Below are 11,761 nucleotides of genomic sequence, written 5' to 3' on the forward strand. Positions count from 1 at the left end.
AACACCGATTTCGATTCTCCTTCCTAGATGAAGCAGGTAGGTAAGTGATGCTGCTGTTATTATTGTTGTTGTTACACTTTTTCATCCATAATAGGTGGCTTCACCATTCAAATTTCAGCTCGGCTCCACTACCGACATAAGCCTTTTTTACCGTTACCTTTAATAATTAGTAGCAGGTTGAATGTTATCATACCTATCCTACGAACGTATATTTAAAAACAAAACAAAAAAAACCCCTATAAATTTTGTTTCATCATCATCATCATCACCTGCAGTGTGCGCCGTAGAGCAGAGGTAAACTGCCCCGGCGAGTCGACATTCTTACCCGGTTTCGATTCCCACTCACGCCGCTAACACTTAGCAATGAGCTATGTGAACGTTGCACAATCTCATTTGCTTTCTTCTATAAATATGAAGTCTTGAGTTTCGTCAGAAGAAATTGTCGATCTTATCATTGAATCAACAGTGGCCATATTGTCTTTAAAAAAAGAAAAAGAAAACAAAAGCATTAATTACTCGTAACGTAGTTAAGATGAGAAGTTTTGATGTAAATTAATTATCTTTCTTAATAGCATTTACCTATTTTCACCTGAATCGAATGTTCGATCCAGGTGTTCTTACAGAATGATTCCACTCCAAATCGCCATTGCTTTTTTTTTTTTTCGAGATTCTTTCGACGTTTTGATGATAAAGAAAGAAAAAAGTTGTTACGTGATATAAATTTATTTTATCTTGCAATGACACGATCCTGTAGGAATACTTCGAACCACGTATCATTCTGTGAGATAGACTGTCTGCTCCAACCCTGCAGCATCCGTTCATCATTAACTTAGTTTTTTTTTTTTCTATTTTAAAAACACTTGATGAAAGAAAAAAAATATGACGAAGCGATCTTTAATAAATGTTACTGCTGTAAAAAAGACATGTCCAGACGTTGACGATCATTGACAAGTGTAGGTTTTAAAAGACAGTCCTCTTTCTTTCGTTAATCAACTTTCCTAATTACTTTATTTATTTAGTGTTATTAATCTCTCTCTAACGGTATCTCACACTTCCTGTTTGTTTTCAACATGGCTGACTGTTAATTACAGGTGAATCTGCAGGTACTTGCAAATAACTTACCACTCATAATATACAGGTTAGTTCAACCAAACTATGTATGCACAAGGAGTTTGTCAGAGCTGATATTTTTCTTTTCTTTGAAAAATATCGAAAAAGAATTTAAGCTTGATTTCACGTATATTTGTATAATTTCTTAGAGATTTCATATATTTTCGTTTTATTACCTTCTGTTGCACTAAAGTTTTCTCTTTAAAAATATTTGCTAAGGTTTTTTTTTTTATCGTTGCTTCCTTAAAAAAAAATGGTCATTGTTACTTAATATGCACATAGCTCATTTAAGCACGTATGAACAATATGCGTAAAATGTTAGCTGCAATCTTTGTGCATAGAATCATTATTACACATGCATGCACGCGTGCATCCTGCATGCGTGCAGCTTTTAACTTATGTAACTGATATCTGTGTTTCTCTTCGGTTTCACTTGTCTTCGTTCGTGCAGCCTATTTTTTTTTTAGGTAAAATGCTGAGACGTCCTTTTCTCGATTTCTTTGATATTTGCCCAAACTTCGAAAAAGTTTTTTTATATGGAAAACATATATATAAAATATACACACAAATGTGTAATATATATATGTGTATATATAGTGTATGCGTTTACAGACATATTTACGGCCGGCATTCACCACGTGGAATATGGCAAGGGCTTGTTTCTTTGCCAACAAATTCCAGTGATCTAACATTATACTTTTTCTCCTACTTATACACACACACACACACAGTCCCATCTCTCTCACACACGCTTTCGTTATTAGAAAGCGAGTTTGGTGTAATGTCATATTGTTCTTCGTTTACCTTTTATAAGAAATGCGTAGCCATTTCTGAAGCATCTCATTCGTTCGTCTACCTGTAAACCTCAGATGTGTGTATATTTGCACACACGTCGATGCACATTATAATATGCATATATGTGTGTGTTGCTCGGTAAATTTTCTCTAGCAGTAGACACAAGGGTCAAGTATTCAATAAGATTTGTGTTACAATAATGTGTGTATGTGATGTATTTACTAGAGCGATGTATGTTTTTTTTTTTGTATTATCAACAGATAACCTCCTGGCGCCCTTCTTATTTTCCAACAGTTAATTTTTATTTTCATTCAGTGAAACCACGCTGTTTTAGCTAGCTACTGCTGATTTTTATATAGTATACATAGTATAGTAGCTTGCTTTCTCAACACCTTAACTTAAAATCATTCATAAAAATAAGCTGATGGCCAGTTCCTGTTCGCAGAATAATCACCCCCGTTCTCTTTTTCCACTCTTTATTTATTTTTTTATTTACTTGTGAAACTTGTGAATGTTCAGTTTTTACTAGTATGCTAAACAAACTACTATTTACACACACATGTTACTTATATACACGCCAGAGTTCGTCGCCGTTCAAAACTTAACGTCTTGTCTCGGTTTCTAGGAAAATAGTTTAGTTACTTTAAAGCTCTCCAAAAAAGCCTGAGGTGGACTAGCGTCTAATCCAGCGTATAGAAGTGGAATTCTGTCTTTATAATAAAACTGAACTGATGTTTTAGGTGCCCTTGGATTTCGCGAAACATTGTCTGTGTATGACATAGCAATTTTATTTGACGAAGCGGGGAGGGAACCAGACGGTCGTTCGACTTGCCAGAAGTAGCAGTTAAATTCCTTGATCACCTCCAGCTATTGGTTAATGACCTGGAATATTGAAAATATGGAATGGTCATGGCTGGAACACTAATTATTACAAGCCTGCTGAATCGGGATCAAACAACGACATGGTCACAAAGTCCGCGACACAGCTCATGGAGCCTGTTGCATCGATTACACGTACACAAGCAGTATATTACTGGTTATGGCATATAACTGTCCCAATGTTACCGTCAGTTTCGCGCCGACCATTGCACTGTGCAATGTTGATGACGATTCAGACATGCTTAGAAATGTGTGTATGTATGGATGCATAATCTTGATTTAATCATATGTCTGCGTAAAATAGATCATCTCTGTTATGTCAGCTGCTTCTTTTCAAACTTTGTTACATACTTTCTTTCTATTATTACCATTGAGCACAGGGGTCGATGTAACCGACTCATCCCCTCTCCCAAAATTGCTGTCCTTGTGGCAAAATTTGCAACCATAATAACAATAACAACAACGATAGTCTGTCTAGTTTACATTAATGCGTTGAAAATTTGAATCCTCCTACCTATATTTGTATATTCGTGCGCAAATGAAATTGCGTACACACTTATTTCATTCGGGAAATAATTACTATATACTCATTTTCTAAGCATGTGAATACATTTTTATTCTTAGCTTACTCCTACTTCTGTTAATTACTATTATATCCATAGAATATGCTGGCTCAAGTTCTAAATCTGTCGTTCAGTTCTATAAATAAATAAACAGTAATGACACTGATTTCTTTTGGGTAGACACAACGTCAATTTTGATAGCGAGTACAGCTGCTTACATATTTTCACAGTATATTACTGGTATTTATTGTACATCAACCCCGTTATTCTGCTCTTTGCTCTTGTCTGCTGATAGCAAGGGAAGGTCTTATTTATGTAACGTTCTGGCTTTTCTCAAGGGGTTCAGACATGTTTTGTTGTTGCCGATGATTTCAGAACGTGTCTCGACCCTATTAATTAATTAATTGCTCCCAATTTAGGCGCAGACCAGTAATTTTGAGAGGAAGCGTTAGACCCGGTACTTCTTTTTATTCAAGGGACGAACAGCGCTCGGCGTGATCTGAATAATAATAATAATAATTGTATCTAAAAAGCACTAAAAGTACAAATTACAAAGGGTGAGAAGATAAATGAACATTTGGGGATGATTTGAGACTGCTTTTATCGATCTCGGTCAAAAGGACTTAAAACATTGTTTGTCGTTCTATTAATTCTAATTTCATTGATTTAAAATTCGTCCATCCCCATTTGAGTGTTTTAGGTCCGTATACATATTTTTGGATTATGTTCGTTTTTAATTTCTCCTTATTAGCTGTTTTATGTATAGGAAGATGGTATAATTTTCTTGCATCTTTAAATCGTTTTCTTTAAAAAGGCACCGATGTCTATATTCAACCTCATATCACCACCACCTTTGTGTGTGTGTGTGTGTATAAATCTAGAGGCCACATGTCTATTTCAAAATGAAATTAAAAGAAAAATGTGTTGATCGTTCTTCCCACGTGGGTTTCAATAGTTTCACAGTTGAAACTGTTAAACTCTATTGTCAAAATGTTTGTAAGATTCGTCCAGCCAGCCATTTATTCATTCATTCACTTTTATTTTCATTTTCTTCATTTTTTTTCTTTATGCCTATTTTATCACTCTCACAACATTCTGTTCACATTTGCTGTGACTTATTCTTTTTTCTCTTATTTTCCTTTTTTTTTTTTTCCTCAGTTTAGTTTTGAAGTTCAAATTTTGCAGCGGTTAACCATGAACTTCTTAAAAAAATATTTTTGAAAATTGTTATTGTATTTGTTTTGGGATTCATGTTTTTTTTTTGTCTCTACATTCTTTTTAATTTTGTTTCGAAATTTCTAATTATAAATTGATTGTTTTTCATCTTCTTTATGATAACTTAAACATCATGCTCCCTCTCCTGCATCAGACTTTTTTTGTATTTATATATATATAAAATCATTTTTGAGAGAAGTATGCCGGCAATAAGATTAAATTACCAGGCTTGTTTGTATGAATGATACAACATGCATACATTGTTAGTTCAAATCCCGCCGACGGTCGATCACCCTTCTCTGCAAGATCTCAGTTTTAATTTTGTGTGCAGGGGAGCCAGAAGAGTAAAGTAAGTGTAGAAGTGGGGCCCACTCCTTGTTTCACAACGTATCAAGTAACCCTAGTCTAGACACGCAGTCGGGGGGATCACTTGATTAAAAGCGAAAAGAAAGAAAAGAACCGTTGTGAAGATGTTTTCTCTTGTCATTGTGACTCGTTTGAAACATTTCAAAGGTTTCTCTTTGTAAGATGCCAAGGTGTATTTTGACTAGTATTTCGCTGCTAATTCTAGACTAGCAAGCTCTTTCGTTAGCGAATGTACAAACGATACATTTATATCGTTCATCGATTATGCCAATCTTAACTGGGCCGAACACACAAAATAGTGCACTTCATCATCTTCTGTCTATAGATCACAACGATCACTGGTCACCTACAAACAATGAAATAAAAGTACTCAAAACGAAAGACCAGCATGAGCATGATTATTATTGCAATAAACTCTGACCCATCAACTATTAACATTGATTTATCCCTAACACCCAAGAACATTACTCACACAGCAAGTACACAGACTCAAATCAACTACACTCTATGTCCACTTCACTTGTGACTATTTCCAGAAACTAAAATATAGTCGAGTCCTATGAAGTCACTCGACCTGCTGGAAATAACAGCCAAATCTCTCTTAATTCACACTGTGCCTTCTTAGAAAAGAATGCGTTAAAAATACTGCTTGGTCGTGCAATCCACTCTCTCTAGGAGAAAGCAGGACTGTCACGATGGGAGGTTTGACTAATGGGGAAACATATACACATATTGTGTATGAAAGTCAGTTAGACTGTAGAGAAAATGCAACATGCTCAGACCGTTACACTAATAATTTGATAACGATTGCATTTCGAAGTTGAGACATGGTATATCTAGATCCGTGGATCACAGTGGATTGAAAAAGGGTTTATCCTGCCAGAGATGGCCGTCAGTACACAAACGGAGCGTCCTGTACTTTCTAGCGCCTTAGTTTTATATATTATAAAGCCAGTTTGTTGTGATTTGAGGGAATTTTTGGGCTTTTTAACCTTCTGGTACCTTTTATGGTTCGTATGTGTTTGTTAAGACAAAGTAAATACTAACATTTCAGACAGAATAGTTCACCTTGCTACCTTGTGATTCCGTTTTCGATCCCATTGTGGGTTACACTGATTAGGTACGTTCGATTAACTTAGTATTGATTTCTTCCGGTGACCCAAACCCAATTTCTGTAGATGCGTAGTTTATTAAATCGACCCTAGTATATTACTGCTATTTATCTGTTGTTTTTAGTCCCATATCAATACTCATCTCGGATTAATCGACACCCGAAGCCATTAAGGAGTTTCCATGGTCATAGTCATATCAGCCGTGACCATCCAAACTAAGGATGTCTAAAGAGCTACATAATCTTTTATGTCGTTGAGCGTTGGGTCAGATTGTTCTGCTATTTTTAGCTTGTTGAACGACCACGTGGAAGCTTCTTCGTTACATCGACTTTTACTAATTTGTTGTTCTTTGACTCCTACTCATCCCTGATCAAGTAGACCTGTCATGAAAGATGTCTTTTTTTTATAAGTATATCAAGAATTACATTGCTCGTTGTGTTTTTATTAAAGACGACAGAGTGTGAATTGAGGTTAATTTGGCTACTTTTTCTAGCAGCTTGAGCGATCACATAAAAAGCTCCTTCAGGTCGTTTGTATTGTTTTCAAATATGAAATCTAACGCAAATCATGCTTAACAGTATATGACTAATATGTTCGTGTTGACAAGGAATTTACATCATTTTCTATGTACGTAAATGTGTTTGTGCTATTTTAAAGCATAAAAATCAGCCAGGTTCCCCTACAATTCTATTTCAGAGATCTTGTATCAATGTAAAAAATGAATCGCCAGTAGGAATAAAGCTTTTAAATAATTTCCCGATATTATTTTTTATTAATAAGATTTTAACTGGATTTTTAAATTCAAAGGTTGGATATTCCTACAAATTCGTTGATTCTGTAATGTATTCTTAAAGCAGATGTTTTTCCGTTAATTTTTAACAGTTGAGTGCCTTTTGTGACACGACCCGCTCGACCGTGAAATGAGTATTAATAGGAGATGGAGAAAAATAAGCGATAAGGAGTGGAATTTGTTTTTTGTGTTGATACATAAAATGCCTTGAAATGAATCAAAATACGCGTTTGACCTTTAACCTCTACGCCACAGGAATTCTATTTTTAAATGTATTCTTTCTAACTAAACCTTTAGAAGTAAACTGGTTTTCCCGCCTCTTTTTTATGGCTTCACTGTTGAAATCTCTGCAATCGTTTTTGTTCATCATCATCATCCTAGTCAGACAGCAGATCACATTTTTTCTAATCTTGACTCACTATTTTCATTGGGTTATTGACCACTCTGATGGACAACTCTGATAATTGCTCTCCTTCATCCTTTCAACTCATTTAAACCTCCCATATCTAACCAAAATATTCTACTGGTTTTATATTCAAACTAACCGGATCCAGCTTTTCCAACCTACCCTACAAAGTCATTCTAAGATTAAAACAATCCCATCATTGAAATCTTGATACTGTGAGATAAGCCATGATTCATTCCAAACAAAGTGAATAAATAACCATTATCTCTGACAGAGTAATCTGAACACTAAATGGTTAATGTCTTCACTTTGCCTCTCTCAGTCACCGTTTTCAGCTCTGTTCAAGGCCACACACACAATATATATGTTTTACACAAGATGCAGTGGAGCTGTGGAGTTAAAAATGTCTTTTTCATGAATATATGTGATGCTGGGCTTGATCTTCCATTTTCCACATTCTGTTACATCAGTGAAGGAAGAAGAGACCAAATTGAAGTGGGGTCCTCCTTAGAGGACCGTGTTTCTTCTATATGTGCATGCATGGCTGTTGTAGGTGAGGGGCTTGTTTTGCAACCTCATAGTTTCAGGTTCAATCCTACTGCAACCTTTGGGCAAGTGTCTTCTGCTGTTGCCCCAACCTAACCAAAGTCCTGTGAGTGAATTTGCTAGATGGAAACTGTGTGGAAGCTATTGTCTGTAGGTGTGTGTTCGTGTTTCCTTGTCTTGATATCATGTGGTTGTTGCAAATGATTGCCACTGTCATGCAAGCAGTGGCATTCCTTTCTGATATTCTGTGAGACCAAGTCTAGCCATGAAGAAATATTACTTGAAAACAGGTGAGGGTTGGTGATAGCAAGGACATTTGGCCATAGAAAATCTGTCTCAATAAATTCTATCCAACCCATGCATTGCAGGCTTATGGTAGGTAACAGTGAGCCAAATGCACTGTGCAGATTCTCTTGTTTTGGTGATTCCTTTTGCTTAATGCTCACCTTTGAAATCTCAAAAAAGCTTCCATGCTGACTGACACACATGGATTTGGGACACTTTCTTGTCTCATTCATTTCTGTTTCAGTTTCAAGGTCTCTGGTTCAATATCTTCCAACCCTCTTTTTCTCATAAGATTAATTATACACAACACTGAATTAACAAAACGTCTGTTCATTTTACTGTGCTTCTCCTGCTTACTGTCATAAAGTATACTATTCTGTGGCACCTCTCTAAAGCAAGATGGATTTGGTTGCTGAGATTTGAGCATCTTCAATTTGAATACATTGCAAGATGGTCTCCTCCTCCTCCTCCATGCTGGCATGGGTTGGATAGTTTGACAAGCTAGAGAATTGCACCAGACTCTAATTTCAAGCCAACCATGACCACCACCCCCTCATTGAAATTTCTTTTTATGGTTACTCGTTTGAAATGGTTAGATTTTCTACTCTTGCTTTTTTATTCTGCGTATCCCTCTTTCCTGCTTATCTTTCTTCCCCGGGGTCAGTATATAGATTGATGTAGCAGCCGTAATTGATATTAACTTACGTATGGGGGTGAGAAATACTCCCCAGCATATCATAAAATTTATGCATTTTTTTCATTACATTAATGTCACTCAGGCAGTTTGGACGGAGTAATAATTTGTTTTCGTGGACCTAGATGTATTTGTATGTCTGCACATGTGATGAATGCATGCATATTTGTGCATATACACATGCAGCTATGTAAGCATATTTCTGTAAACATGAATGTATGAATCTGTGTGTGTGTGTCTGCCTGCATGTTTCATGTTGCTTCTAATCATGTAATTGAAGAGACCTTTCTGATTAATTCTATGTAAGAATGAAAAATTCTTTGAAATCTGAAAATGAATATTAAGAAGAAGATTAAATTGTATGGATTTTTTTGATGAGTGATCTTCACTTTATATTTACTTTTTTTTAATGAATTTTCATCCATGATCTTAGATGATGTTGCCTCTTTTAAATCTGATTACAATTGCCTGCTTTATATTTTATTTATAATTCTTATTTTTTTAGCATTTTACATTCATATATTCCTACTATCATGGGTGGAGTATTGTGTTTATATGTGTAAATGTTGTCTTTTAAGTATTGTTTTGGTGCCAGTGTTCTTTCATAACAGGATATTTTACCTCATGTTGACCATTTAGTGTAGTGTCTGTTGTCGGCTGGGTAGACTGAGGCATGTAGTTATGAGTTCTGTCTGGTGGGGTGTAGTAATGTTTGAAAGTATGTCGCCACATCACCCAACAATAAACAAGAATCACAGATTGAAATTTTATACAACGTAGCCTCATTCTTTTATTCCTTTACTTGTTTCAGTCATTTGAATGCGGCCATGCTGGGGCACTGCTTTCAAGAATTTACTTTTTTTAAGCCTGTTACTTATTCTGTTGGTCTCTTTGGCTGAACCGCTAAGTTACGGGGACAGAAACACACCAACACCAGTTGTCAAGTGGTGGGGTGGGGGGAAGGGGAAAAACATACACACATACAAGGGACTTCTTTTGGTTTCTGTCTACAGAATCCATTCACAAGGCTTTGGTCGGTGGCAGCGCCCACTTTGCGAACCTATGCCCTGGACTGATGGAAACTGAAAGAATCCCATCATCTATGTGTGTGTGTGTGTTTGTGTACCATCCTGGACATCATGTGCTGATTGTAAACAAACCTCACCATCATACCAATGATGTTATTCATTTCCAGTTTTCCTTGAAAAACATGTCTGGCCATTGGGGTGGGGGAAACTTTTTTTTCTCAGAAACAAGTAATGGTCGGTGAAAGGAAAGGCATCTGGCTGTAGAAAATCTGTCTTAACAATTCCATCTGACCCTCACAAGTTTAGTAAAAGTGGACACCAACCAACAGTGATGATAAATATACACAGCAATAATCTAAGAATATTCATCACCATCATTGTTTTCACACGTGCTTTTCCCTGCTGGCATGGGTTGGAGGAGTTGTCTTGAACCTGTATCCTATACTCAAATGCCCTTCCTGACTTGAGCCTGTTTTTTTTCCAGCAAGGCGCTTTGTTTCATACTTTTGCATATTAAATGATTGCCGGATATTTTGTTTATAGAGACAGAAATGATGTCAGCATGAAGATTTGCAAAGACAAATACACACATGCACACACAATATATATATATATATATATATATAATCCTTACTTTAATGTCCATTTTTTTCATGCTGGCACGAGTTAAACAAGACTTATTAAGACGTTGTCTATAGCCAGATGCCCTTTCTGTTGCTAAGCCACATATATTTTCATTTATGTTTGTATTTTTCATTCTACTTGTCCTCACACATCAAAATTGATGAAGCCACTAAATTCTGGTATTTTGGTTTATTGTAGAATTTAACAGTCACTGTTTTCCAAATGGTGTTAATGAAGACATGTGCAATTAACAGTCACATACACCTGTGAGTACGCACACACACACAGAGGGATAACAGTGTCCTGTTTGCATTACCAAACATTTACAGAATATAAGAATGTGTGTGTGTGTGTGCTGGGGGAGAAAGGGAACAAGATACTGATGAATTATGAAGTTCCTATCGAAGGAATTACAGTCATCAGTATGTTTTTTTGCTGGTCATATGAGCATGCAAAGCAAGCAGATAATGCATAATGGGTGAAAACAAGTGGCATGGGTTGATAGTGGAAGGTTTTCAGGGTAAAGGAAGCATTTAACCCTTCAGCATTTAATCTGGCCTAAATATTCTACCTGTTTTATATTCAAATTGGCCAAATCTGACCTCTCACACCTACACTACAATGTCATTCTTGAAATATGCAGTCACATCATCAAAATCTCAAAGCTACAAGATAATACATGATTAATTCAAAAAGGTGTGAATAAATAAGGATTACATTTGTAAGAGGAATCTGAATGCTAAAGCAGTTTGGGGTTTACTGGGCCTAACAGAAGAGAAAGGCCAGGTGAAGAAGGGTTTAGGGCTGTCTTAGAAGATAAGATAATGTAGGACTGAGCCTGGAGCATCCATTTATGCCAGAGTAGAACCTAACCATATTACAGTTCTATATCTAAGAGATGAGGAATTTTGTGCATTATTTACATTTGACGGATATTTGTCCTCATCTTGTTTGTTGTTAACACAACGTTTTGGCTGATATACTCTCCAGCCTTCATCAGGTGTCTTCGGGAAATTTTAAACCTGGGTTGTCATTCCTAAGGTATTTTTCAGTGTTATTATTATTATTATTATTATTATTATTATTATTATTATTATTATTCAGGTCACTGCCTGGAATCGAACTTGGAATCTTGGGGTTAATAGCCTGCGCTCTTAACCACTACTCCATATGCCTGTGTAAATAATCTACTAATCATATTATTTCCCCAATTTCAAAAACAAACCCCCAAATACATTGATATGGGGGTTCTTTCACATGTTTTTTTAAACATAGGAACTGACATATGTACATTTACACACACACACACACACACACACACACACACACACACACACACACACACACA

General features: G+C 36.1%; 1 protein-coding gene across 7 annotated transcripts in view; it reads left to right on the top strand.

The window, feature by feature from the left end:
* The window catches only part of LOC106878385 (zinc finger protein 652-B), a 96,886-nt gene that overhangs the window by 650 nt on the left and 84,475 nt on the right, over positions 1 to 11,761 (top strand). For 2 of the 7 annotated variants that reach the window (XM_052973801.1, XM_052973797.1), the window contains exon 1: positions 48 to 1,138. The exons of 2 other annotated variants lie outside the window; for them this stretch is intronic. The gene's annotated coding sequence lies outside the window, so the exon portion shown is untranslated. 3 more of the 7 variants (XM_052973802.1, XM_014927576.2, XM_052973799.1) reach the window with 3 other exon arrangements.

Source organism: Octopus bimaculoides, chromosome 17, assembly GCF_001194135.2.
Source record: "Octopus bimaculoides isolate UCB-OBI-ISO-001 chromosome 17, ASM119413v2, whole genome shotgun sequence".
Lineage (NCBI taxonomy): Eukaryota > Metazoa > Mollusca > Cephalopoda > Octopoda > Octopodidae > Octopus > Octopus bimaculoides.